Source organism: Rousettus aegyptiacus, unplaced genomic scaffold (genome assembly GCF_014176215.1).
Source record: "Rousettus aegyptiacus isolate mRouAeg1 unplaced genomic scaffold, mRouAeg1.p scaffold_m13_p_6, whole genome shotgun sequence".
In the NCBI taxonomy this organism is placed as follows: Eukaryota; Metazoa; Chordata; class Mammalia; order Chiroptera; family Pteropodidae; genus Rousettus; species Rousettus aegyptiacus.
This window is the reverse complement of record NW_023416309.1, coordinates 94,931,907-94,944,125: the sequence shown is the minus strand read 5'-3', so window position 1 is coordinate 94,944,125 and position 12,219 is coordinate 94,931,907. Positions and strand designations below refer to the sequence as shown.

The following is a 12,219-nucleotide window of genomic DNA, read 5'->3' as shown; positions in this document are numbered from 1 at the left end:
TTCCTCCCCACTCCAGCACATCCCACTTCAAGGAAGAGAGACATAAACATAACTGGAATGGATGAAAACCCCCAACATCCTCTCCGGAAGCACCAGGATGGTCAGGGCTCCTGTCTGGATCATGGAGGGTCAGGGAGTGGGGAAGCACCCATCCAGAAGCTATGGAAAGAGGGGTCAGGGTGGTCCCTCCAAAGGCTGTGCCCAAACCCCTGCTACCCCTGCCTATGCACCTAGTGGGTATGAAGTGATCTCATTGTGGTTTTGATTTGTATTTCCCTAATGACTAATGATGTCGATCATCTTTCGAAGTGCCTTATTGGCCATTCGTATATCTTCTTTGGAGAAATGTCTATTTAACTGTTTTTTAACCACTTTACCTGCACCAAGCTACTAGGCTGTCCTCCCCCCTTTCATTCCTCCCCCCGCCACAGTCTGTCTTCCCTCTAAGTGCCAGGCCCTTCCTCTGCTTAACTTCAGTGGCTTCCATGGCTTGCAGGCAAACCTGCCCAAATACTTTCTGTGCAAAGTGTTTTGTAAGAGTTAAGAGAAGTTTCTGTGAAGATGGTTCCATGGTCACACTCTGGTCAAAGATTTGGGATATGCTGCATAGTCTAACCCACTCCAGGAGTTTGCCAATGCATGTTGGCCCAGAGAAGTTCCAAAGCAAACAATTCCCTTAACCTGGCATTTCCCAAATAAATTTGACGATAAATTCACACTCCTCTTCTTGTGCTTTCTTTTTCACAGCTTTATTGAGATATAATTTACATATCTCACAACATACTCGTTTAAAGTGTATAATTCAATGGTTTTTAGTATATTCAGAGTTATGCGACCATCACTATAATCAATACTGGAACATTTGAATCATCCCCAAAAGAAACCCCATATCCTTTAGCTATTGCTCTTAACCTGTGCCCCCTTGTTTTTCTCTCTCAACCCCAGGCAACTACTAATCTACTTCTTGTCTATATTTGCCTGTCCTGGACATGTGATATAAATGAATCATACTATATGCAGCCTTTTGTGAATGGCTTCCTTCACTCAGCAAAACGTTTTCACGGTTCATCCATATGGTAGTGTGTATCAGTACTTCATTCCTTTTTACGGCCAAATAAGAGTCCATTGTGTGTATCAACTACATTTTGTTCATTCATTCATCAACTGATGGACATTTGAGTTGGTTTTACTTTGGGGCTATTATGAATAATGCTGCTATGAATATTCATGTGTGGGTTTCTGTTTAGACACATGTTTTCATTTCTTTGGGTATATACCTGGGAGTGGAATTGCTGGGGCAAACGGTAACTCTATGTATAACTTTTTGAGAAAGTTTCAGACTGTCTTTTGAAGCAATTGCATCATTTTACATTCCCACCAGCAGTGAATGATAGCTCCAATTTCTCCACATCTTCACCAATACTTATCTGACTTTTTGGTTCTAGCCATCCTTGTGGATGTGAAGTGGTATCTCACTGTGGTTTTGATTTCCATTTCTCAAACAATTAGTGATGTTGAGCATTTTTCATGTGCTTTTTGGCCATCTGGTTGTCTTCTCTGCATAAATGTCTCTTCAGATCCTTTGCCCATTTCAAAACTGGGCTATTTGTCTGTTTATTATTGAGTTGTAAGTTCGTATCTATATATTCCAGATATAAGTCCCTTATCAGATATATGATCTGTAAGTATTTTATCCCTTTCTATAGGTTATCTTTGAGCTTTTTTGAAGGTGTCCTTTGAAGCACAAAAGTTTTAAATTTTGATGGATTTCAGTGTCATATTTCATTCGGGCTGCTATAAAAATTGTCTCATGATTCTGGAGGCTGAAAGTCCAAGATCCGGGTGCCAGCATGGTTGGGTGAGAGTGGTCTTCTGGGCCTCAGGCTTTTGGGCCATCATTCGTTGCCTCACATGACAAAGGGACTAGGGAGTTCTGTGGGGCCTTTTTTATAAGAACACTAATCCCAATTATAAGAGCTTTGCTCTCAAAATCTAATAACCTCCCAAAGCCCTCACCTCTTAAAACCATTACCTTGTGGATTAGGATTTCAATATATGAATTTTAGGGAGACGTAAACATTCAAACCATAACATTCAATTTATCTATTTTTTCTTTTGTTGCTATTGTGTTGTATCTAAGAATCCATTGGCAAATCCAAGAACACAAAGATTTAGCCTCATGTTTTCTTCTAAGGGTTTTATAGGTTTAGCCCTTGTATTTAGATTCATTTGGAGTTAAGTTCTGTATGTGATCTGAGGTACGGATCCTACTTTGTTCTTTTGCATGTAGATAGCCGGTCCTCTCTTTCAACTCCCCTCGTATATTTATAAAACATCCAGCAGCTTCTCATAGAACTCTGGTGCTCCAGGGAACACCGATTGGAAATGCTAACCAACAAGATTAGGCCCAAGATTCTTGGCTTGGCCACAGCCTCTCAACATCTGCCCCCAACTTGCCTTTTCTCAATTTATTGAGCCTGGCCTCTTGCTGTGCCTTAGATTTGCACTGTGCACTCTTCTGACACTTTCCCCCATTCCTACCACACACACACCACCCATTTTTGCCTGTTTAAATCCACTCTAAGAAATAATAATAGCTTTCTATGTACCAAACATTTTCTTAAGCACTTTATTTACATTATCTCATTTAATTATTATGCTAACCCATGAGGTACACTCCTGTTGCCCTTATTTTACAGATGAGGAAGTCGAAGTTCAACATGGTAAAGTAACTTGCCCAAACTTACACATTTAACAAGTGATGGAGGAAGCATTTGAACCCAGGTCACCCGACGCTGGAGAACCTGCTCTTAACAAATCACTATCCTCCCCTCAACCTTTGCTTTTCACCGTCCTTCTTTCCACCACTTCACTGGTACCAAAATATATTTACCGAGCTCTACCATGTGTTTCGCTAAAGTAACAAGTTAGCAAGTGAGTAAAAGAATAAATAAAACAGCATTGTTGGAGCTGGAAGGGGCCCAAGTGGTAGCGTTCATTCCAGGATAATAGTTCAATCTGACAGGCAGGGAGGCTCCATGACTCATCCAGGGTCTCTAGGTGGGGCAGAGACTGTGGCAGGACCAGGTCTCTTTACCTCCTGCCCTGCAGTTTTGACACCACACCTGCTGTGCCTCCATTCGACATATGTCCATTAAGTGCCTTCTCTGTGCCAGGCCCCCAATCTGAGCTCTGTCTGGGGCGAACAGAAGAAATGCCTAGAATCCTGCTCTGTCTCTCTCCTCAGGGACAGGGGGCTTAGGCCTGGCAGGGTCCTCCTGGGCTTCAAGACCCTCCTGGTTGCTCCCCCATGCAGGGCCTTTCCTGGGCTCCAGCCCAGCTGTCTCTGTTCCCTTGGAGGGAGCCCTGGGAATGGGAGGCGGCCAGCAGCTGGCCAGGGGCACAGGGCGGGCCAGGAGGAAGGGCTTTGGGTAGGGTTCATTTCCTGGCACCCTTGTTTGCCACGTGCCCCTGTCTTCTGGTGGCTGTTTCCGCCCCACCCACAGCCTCCCTGGCTGAGTGGGCAGCTGGCCTGGAACTGGAATTCTCCCACCATCCTCTGTTTTGGCTGTCTTTCAACTGGGCCCTTCCCTGGGAACCCAACGGACCTGATGAGAATCCTGCTCTTCCCTCCCCCGCACCCTACCTGTGTGACCTTGGGAATGTCACTTTGTCAGTCTATGCCTTGGTTTTCCCTTCTAGAAAAGGTGATAATGGGACTGACTTCACAGGCTTGTCATGAAAAAATAAAGGACATAAAAAGCCTAGCACAATAAGACTCTCAATAAAAACTGGTATCTCTTTTCTCAGCCTAGCTCTCCCTCATTTTCCTCCTCCAGGAAGTCTTCCAGGAAGCTCACTTTCTCCCGTCTCCCGCTCTCTGTGTTGGATCCTAGTCTGAGCCCTGAGAGTGGCCTGTGATGGAGGTGCTTTGATGGGGTTACCCGGGTGCTGATACCCCTACTAGCTCTTGGGTGTCCATTTCCCTGACATAGACACACACACTCACGTCCCACAGTGAATGGGACCAAAGGGGACCCTCAGGGAGCGACATCAGTTTTGCAATAGACCAGATTCGATCCGATGCACCGCATTGACCTCCATGCCAAGCAGAGCTTTATAGTAGGAGCTACTGGCAGGATGAGAGAGGGGATCTGAGCTCGCTTTTCCTGGTGAACAGGGCTGCTGAGGGAGAGATAGCCACTGCTACCTCACCCCATTCCAATAAAAAAAAGCCAGCCACGAAACATTTACTGAGCTATTGCTATGTGGCAGGCACTGTGCAACTTCTCGTTTACTTTCCACAATGACTCTAGGATTAGGGTGCAATTTCTAACTCGATATTACAGATAGAGAAACTGAGGCACAGAGCGCTTAAGCAACTTTGCTAGAGCTAATAAATGACATCTGGCCAAGTGTGACAAATGCTCTATCAGGGAGAAACAGGGCTATGCTGGAGCAGGAAGCATCCGTCGAGACCCAGGGAGCCTGGGAAGATGATGGTCAGTTGGCCTTTAAGGAAGGGGAGCTGTCAATGGGCAGGAGGAAGCTGGAGCATTGCTTGCAGGCAAAGGCCTCAAGAAAGAGGTATTTGGGGGATGGAGGCCTGCCCAGTGAGCTGGGTTGTGTGGGGAGGGTGGGTGTGGAAGGCAAAGGCTAAAGGTGAGTAGGCAGTCGTAGAGGATTTCCTCAAGGAGCTGGGCTTTGGGCTTTCTTCTGCAAGGCATCCAAGGTTAGGTTTTGGAAGGGGTCTGATCAGAGGGGAGTAGGAGGAGCTCCTGGGGCCAGGTGATGATTATATAAGGGAAGAGAAGAGAAGGGCACGGTGTGTGGCTTAGTGCCTGGTCCCCCTTTATTTTCAGTGAACTAACCAAGAGTTCCCAGAGTTGGGCATTATCATCACTACTTTACAAAAAAAGAAACTGAGGCTCAGAGCTGACTAGGGGTGAGTTAGAGGCTAATGCAATATTGGTATTGGGGACCCCATTGCCTTGGGTAAGGGACTCCACTGTCTGGGGTAGGCAACCCCACTCTCTGGGTTGGAGTCAGGGCCTAAGCCGTGTTTGTGCTCTGGCAGCAAGGGTGGGTGTACAGTGCTCTGAGGTCTTCTCAGGGCATCTGTGACTGCAGAGGAGAGGGTAGACATGGGGTGAATAAACTGAGACCCCTAGGGTTGTGCTCGGGGTCACCAAGAAAGCTGGGACAACAATAGTGCAGAAAGGAAGGAAGGAAGAAAAGAAGGGAGGGAGGGAGGAGGGGGAAAGGAAGGAAGGAAGGAAGGAAGGAAGGAAGGAAGGAAGGAAGGAAGGAAGGAAGGAAGGACAGAGCTGAGGGACTGAAGCCCAGGTGCAAGCGGTGAGAGGCCTGTGGGAGTTGGGGTCCCAGGAGGCTATCATGGGTGAGTTTGCTGTGGGCACAGCCTGATTGTATGGAGCCAGGCTTGCATGGCCTGAGAGACATCAAAGCCAAGGCTGATGCTCCTCTCTGCTGTGAGTTTGGGGCGCACCATCTTAGGGTCTTTCCTGGGTTCTGACCTCCATGTCTATCTCTACCCCTGTCCTGGGGCTTCAGACCATTGTTACTAGCCAGACCTGTACCTCCACCCTGGAGGCCCTAGAGGTCCCCCCTCTCTGGCTGCCCCTGCTGGTGACCTCTTCATGTCCCCTGCACCCTGTAGCCACCAGCTCCTGCCCTTACCCCTCACCCAAATATTTCTCAAGTCTGTCTACATGTCTATAGCAGAGCAGACTTCACCCCTTCTTATTTCCAGCCCTGGATCAGCCCCTAGATGGGTCTCGTTGACTATCAACGAGAAACTTTTGACTCAACAAAGGCTGTCAGTTTACTCCTAGGCGTGAATCCATCAGCTCCCTTCAGTTCCAAGACCAGCAAGCTGAGGCCCAAACTCCTGGTCCTAGTGCTTTTCCGAGTATATCCTTTACCTCTAGCTGTTCTGTGCTAATAGTTAACTGGAGAGAGCAATACCAGGGGCCTGTCTAGAAGCCCTGCCCGCTCCACCCATGGCCACTAAATCATTCTTTGTGTCTGACACCCTTCCCTCAGCACCCTTTCACTCCCTTCCCCCGCCTTCACACTGCCTGAGTCATTTATACCCTAGGGCCCTAGTTTCTGTGGGTGATATTGTAATATCCTCCCCATGTGCTACTCTCTGCCAGGTAGGGCTGCCTGCATTTTAATGGGAAACTTCCAGAGAGAGGGGCCTTAAGCTTTGGAGGGTTGCCCAACAGTGAGAATTTCTGTGATCCCAGAAAAAAAGGGGAGGGCTGTTATGAAGAGCGGGATCTTCTGCTGCCTCCCAGATCAAGCCCCAGAAGGGCACCCTGCCTTGTCAATCATCAGACTCAGGGTCCTGAGCATGGGGCTTGTGCCTCCCCTGTCTGCCCTGCAATCTACTCCCTCTGCCCATGGCTACTCAGGGGTGAGATCCACATTGACTGGCCAGAGGTGCCAGGATGAGGTACAAGGGCTGGGAGGAAGTTACAACCTGTGTTACTCAGGGCCCCGGCCTGTCCGGGGCAGGCGGGGAGGAGGAAGTGAGTCAGTGGGCACAGCGATTCATGCCTCAGAATCCTGACTTTCCTTTTCAACCCGCTGAGCCAAGACGTTTGTCCCAACAGGATCCTGTGGTGGGGGAGGGGACTAGAGCAAGAGCCTATTTACCAGACAGAGCTGTCCTCTCACTCACATCCACTGGGCTCCCTTTTTTAAAGACATAAAGATTATGTGGCCTACTGAACTCAGCTGGACACACAGTGGTTGAAGACCCACTGTGCATGAGGGACTGTCACTGGAAATCCAGGTGTAAACACCACTGAGTACAACTACCATCTAGCAAATGACCTCTGAGTCCCAGTTTCGATTTTTTTCAACAAATCTGAGTCTAGTATCTTTATGTCCACCTTACAGTGAGGAATCGGAAGCTGAGAGAGCTGAAGAGACTTGTCCAAGGTCACAACCCTGTTAGTCTATAATCACACTAGAAGTTCACACTGTAAGTCGGTGCAAGGCCTGGGAGATTCAAGAGCGACTACATGCATGGGCAGGGAAGGTGTTATACGAGGGGCAGGGGTAAGGAGGAAAGGGAAAACTCGCGAAGGATTCAGAAGAACGAGTGAGTATTTTCCAAATGGATGAAGGCGTAAAGGGCATTCCAGGCAGAGGGACCGGCATGTGCAAAGATCAAGTGGCGTGGACCGGCCCCAGCATATCTGTGGAATCCCGCTGGAGACGAGGCACTGAGACAAGAGCTGTCACAGGGGAGTAGGCTGCGGGGACAAGGGAGAGATGCCGAGCCCGTTCTGGACACTTGGAATCTGAGCAGCCTGTGGATGGCCAGCCGGGTGGCTGGCAGGAGTTGAACATCAAGGCTGGCACTTGGGCGGCGTCATCAGCAAGTAGGAGAAGGCTAATGCACAAGGCATGGTGTGAGAGACCATGAACAGAAGCCCAGGGTGGGCTGAGGAGGACAGTCAGGGAAGAGGGCCAGGAGACATGCAGAGGAATTTAAATACAAAAGACAGTCAACAGGTCACTGGTGCCACCCTGGAGAGACCAGAGGCAAAGATTCAAAGACAACTATTGGGTTTGCCCATCAGGGGAAGCTGGTGCCAGAGAGAAGTTCTCAGTGAGATGAAGGAGGCTGAAGCCAGGTTGAGGACCTGGAAAGGGCCATGATAACCTAAGAGCAGGATCCCTCCTCCAGGGAGAGAGACAGGTGACTCCACTCAGATGATGTGACTTCTAAGCTGTGGTGTCCTGGAAGAATAGAAAGTAGTGATTAGGGTGGGTGGGTATGGGGCACCTGATGGAGGGCCTCACACTTTGCACCTTGGGCATCTCAGTATTTTCAGCTGTAAAGTACACAGTAGGCCATGTACACAGTAGGCTCTCAATAAATATTAGCTCCCTTTCCACATTTAAATTTACATAAAATGTTCGGAGACATGAAGTCACATAGGCACACTCATATAAATGCATAAGAGACCACGTGCAGACACATGTTTCAATCGTCATACATGTAGGAGTGTTCCACTAACAACCGCATGTGGTCCTCCACCCCCAGCAGAGTCTCTAGGGAGTTAGTAGGAGTGAGGGGAAGTAGATGAAGCCCCGCACCTGCCCAGATTTCCCAGCTGAGCACAGAACCCTGCCAGTAAGAAGGCATCTTCCCCAGAAATGGCAATGTCCCCGGGGGCTGGTGACTCAGCTCAGCTGGGGCTACCACATGGGCTCCCATAGCCTCCCAACCTTGAAGGGACCTCCTTGGTATCAAAGAATGCTGGAGTCCTAGAGGGCAAGCGAGTGCAGCAAGGCCAGGCATGGGTGACAGTGACAAAACCATGAAGAGGGCTGGAGGAACTAGAAAGATGGGGTATGTGGGAGGGCGTTAGCTGGCAGGGGAGTTTTCCGATGTTTGGGGTCTGCTCACCAGGATCCTGTGGGGGCTCCTGCCTTATTATTCTCAGAACCCCCCTACTCTTTTCCCTCTCCCACCCCAAGTATGCTCCACCACACCTGCGTCCGAAGTCAAGTCATATTGGTACCCTGGGGCCTTCTCACTCCCTCTGCCCCTCACTCCTTGCCCAAATTATTACACCAGTCCCTTCCTGCTCTCTCAGTCTCTCTTGGAAATGCCAACTTCATGCTGTAGCCAAATTGTTCTTTCTAACACTCCACATTCCCCCACAAAGCACCAGCCCTAAAATACAATGTAACATGGGTTTAGCCTGTTTAAATTTGAGAGCTTTCAGAATGTGAGGCCAGGAAGAATCCCTGGCCTATAGAAGATGCTCTGGTTCATCTTTGACACCCTTGGGGGTTCTCAGCTCTGTGTGGGTACACAGCAGGTTGTCAATGAATGTTCGAGGCTGACAGATTCTGAGCCAGGAAAGTCGCTGGGACTGGCCACTTGCCCCACCCACCCTGCGCCTGTATCTAGGTCACTGGAGAAAGGAAATCTGATAAACCCATTCAAGTTTCATAGCTCCTCCCTCCCTCCTCAGTTATTTGCATTTTCAATTCAAGTCAGAGATAGAGGCCTGAGTCTTAGTTCAATAGCAGAGATTTGGTCCACTTAGTTCAACAAATATTAGGAGCTTTGGAATACAAAGAATACCCGTAGAGGAATAATGAGGAATATTCTCTAGCCCTTTCCTTTCACAGATGGGGAAATCAAGGCCTGGAAGAAAAAAGTAACTTGACTGGAGGAGGAAAGGAACTTGCTTAAGGTAAGAGAACAGGAGGTGGCCTGCATTCAACCCCCATGGCACCTCGATTCCACTCCATCACTCTCTCTCCACTAACTGCCTGTGTGCGTCATGTCCACACGCTGGCTATCCGGTGAGAAATGAGGGAGCAAGTGGTATGGTCTTGGCTCTTGGAGAGTAAGATGGGTTGAGTGGGGGAGGCAGGCAGAGGAAGGCTGGTGCGTACATATCAAGCACTGAATAAATAGAAGCTGCCTTTATAGAACTTTGACTTTGTTATTGTCGCAACTGGGAAAACTTCACCTCAAACCAGGCTCCGACTCTTCTGCTTTCTTCTCTCCTGAGGCTCCCTCTTGCTAGTCCTTTTCTTCTTCCTTGTCCAGATACTCCTCCTCTAGGAAGCCTCCCTGACCCTGCAGCAGAACCCACGGTTGCATTTTGTCATAATCACCACAGAGGCAGATGGACTCTATCCAAGTTGTTGTTCAATGTCAAAACTGATGACGCCACACACATATCAGGAAGAAATGAAAAGTTTTATTATTTACATAATTGAGGTCTCTGAGGGAGCAGGGCAGGCCTCTTAAGGAAGTCTGAAATAGCTTGAGAGCCAGGAAAGGAGATTGGCCCAGGATTTTTACTGGGTTAGGGAGTAAGGTCAGGGTCAGCATTTGTGCAGGAAGAGTTTGCATGGCTCAAATCTCCCATGAATGCCAAAGGAGGGAGCACAACACCCGTGCTTTCTCATCAGCTTGCCCAGGTGGGGGGCACAAGAGGAAGGGGGAAGGGTGATGGCTTAGAAGCTGCCAGCAGTCAAACTCCAAAAACGTGACTCAGACTCCTCATTACAAATATTATTCACGTGCCCTTGTTTCTCTCTCTCTGTCTACATTTCTAAACGGGTCACTTCTCCACGGCGAAGAATTGACATGATGAAGTCAACTGAGAGATGAGATGAGGTTGTGGATGATGTCACTGAAACCAGAGCATTTCGGACATTTGACACGAACTTGGAATTTCTCTTTCTTCATCTCTCCAGCCCAGAGGCCCTTCCAGTCTCCAATTCTCCCTCTACCATTCCATCTCCCCCAGATCTGTCTGACACTCCCCTACATTCCTTAGCTTGGGCCCTCCCTCTACCAGGCGTCCCTGCTCCTGCTCCCACATTCCCTCTGGACACTCCCCTGGAATGGAAAAACCATCCCTCATCCCTTTCCTGCTGTCAGCCCCAGGGTCGGACATGCTGGTAATTCCTGTTGGGGATGGCCAAAGAGATAACGCCTGGCATGGAGCCCTTCTGTGTCATCGCGGGATTCTCGAAGCTATTTCAGGAGGGACTCCTGCCCACACCGAGTGTCCACTTTGGCCCCTGAGCTCTTGGCTCTGTCTGCCTCCCTATGTCCTGGAACAAGGTGGAGGAGACAGCAGCAAGCCAGAAAAAGATCAAGATAACAGTTCAACTTTCAGCCCTGTTAGCTTCCTGTTCCTTGACCCCAGATATCTCCTAACCCCTGGAGGCTCTGGGCCACAGCTGTGGACAGACCATGGAGAGAGGCTGGGTGGCTACGGGCGTCACAGCCTTTGAACAAATGCTATCCTAAGGGTAGACAGGGATGAGTGTCCGTCTTCTTCCCAAACACCACAGAGAATGCTGTTATCGCAGCTGTTACTATTTAGGCACATCTGGTTGCCTGACCAACATCTGCCTGGAGTCTGTCTCTTAAAGACACAGCTGTGGTCAGTAGCTTCCAGTCCTAACTCTACCTCCCATGAGCTGCGTGATCTCGGACATCCAGGTAATTGGTAAGTCAGATGAGGTTGATAATCCTGACTTCGTAGGGAGGCCGGGGAGATGAGATGAGAGTCTGTATGTGAAATGATTCATCAGCTGTAAAGTTTGGCCTGAGGCCTTCCCGGGCTCTGATTCTAATTTTGTACTCCTAATTCTTTATTCTTTTCCTTAAAGAGGGCTCCAAAGTGTACAAGCTTCAGCCCCCACCAAACCTAGATCTGCCCTGAGTACTGCACGAACGTTAATTATTAGTTTAAGTGGTTGAGAAGGGCTCTCAGGTCAGACAACACAGGATTAAAATCCAAGCTGTGTGGCCTTGATCAAGTTGCTTAACCTCCCTGAGTTGTCTCATCTTAAAACAGAAAAGACACCCAAAGATTGTCGTGAGAATGTAATTTAATATTTGTAAAGCACTTAGGGTATTCCTGCTGCGTAAGCACTTACCACATGGTAGTATTCTTATTATAAACTCTTAGACATAGAGGCTCTAAAGTGAACTTCAAAGGAGTGAGTGCGGAGGGCTGAACTCCTGGACCAAAATAAGAACCTTCTTTTAGCCTATGGAAAAGAATTGCCAGGGGAAATGGGTCTCTGTACAGCAATAAGAGAAATCCGAGTTAGACCCAAGAAAGTACATAGTGACCTTTTAAAAAAATAAATAATCAAATTTATTTATTTTCATAGTGACCTTTTGAAGTTCCCTTTCAGTCGATTCTTCTGCGGATAACCAGACCTTCAGGCTCCGCCCACCTACCTCCAACTGGCACCACCCACTTACACACCTGTGGGGGCTGGTGCCCCTGCCCAGTCTCCAAACACTAGATCTGAGCCTGAGTGGGAGGAGGAGAACTTTGGGATTCTGCTAGGCTGGCTCTTAGAAGCAGTGGATGAGACATTGTGTAGTTTGGGCCCAGGTCCCTGCCCACGCAGGATTCTCTTAGAAGGGACTCAGTCCCACATCGACGGCCTTACAAGGGAGACCAGAAGGCGCAGCCTTTTGGGGGAAAATGTTGTCTTGTTGTTACTTATAATTATGGATGCTTGGTTATTTACTACTGCTAAATATTTGTCTAGCTTTGCTGAGGGGTCATTCCCAGCTAGGATCAGGGGTGGGGCAGGTGGGCAAGAGAAAGATATCTCGGCGAGGACAGCGCAAGGGCCGATTCCGAGGAAAAATGCCCAGAGACCTCCAGCAGCCTC

The 12,219-nt window shown here is 48.6% G+C and overlaps 1 long non-coding RNA gene across 1 annotated transcript; it reads left to right on the top strand.

Moving 5' to 3' along the window:
* The first annotated feature begins 9,050 nt into the window (after nucleotides 1–9,050).
* Nucleotides 9,051–11,694, top strand: LOC118603785. Its single transcript, XR_004951248.1, has 2 exons — nucleotides 9,051–9,248; nucleotides 10,150–11,694. It is a non-coding gene; the product is annotated as an uncharacterized LOC118603785 (long non-coding RNA).
* The last annotated feature ends 525 nt before the right edge of the window (nucleotides 11,695–12,219 follow it).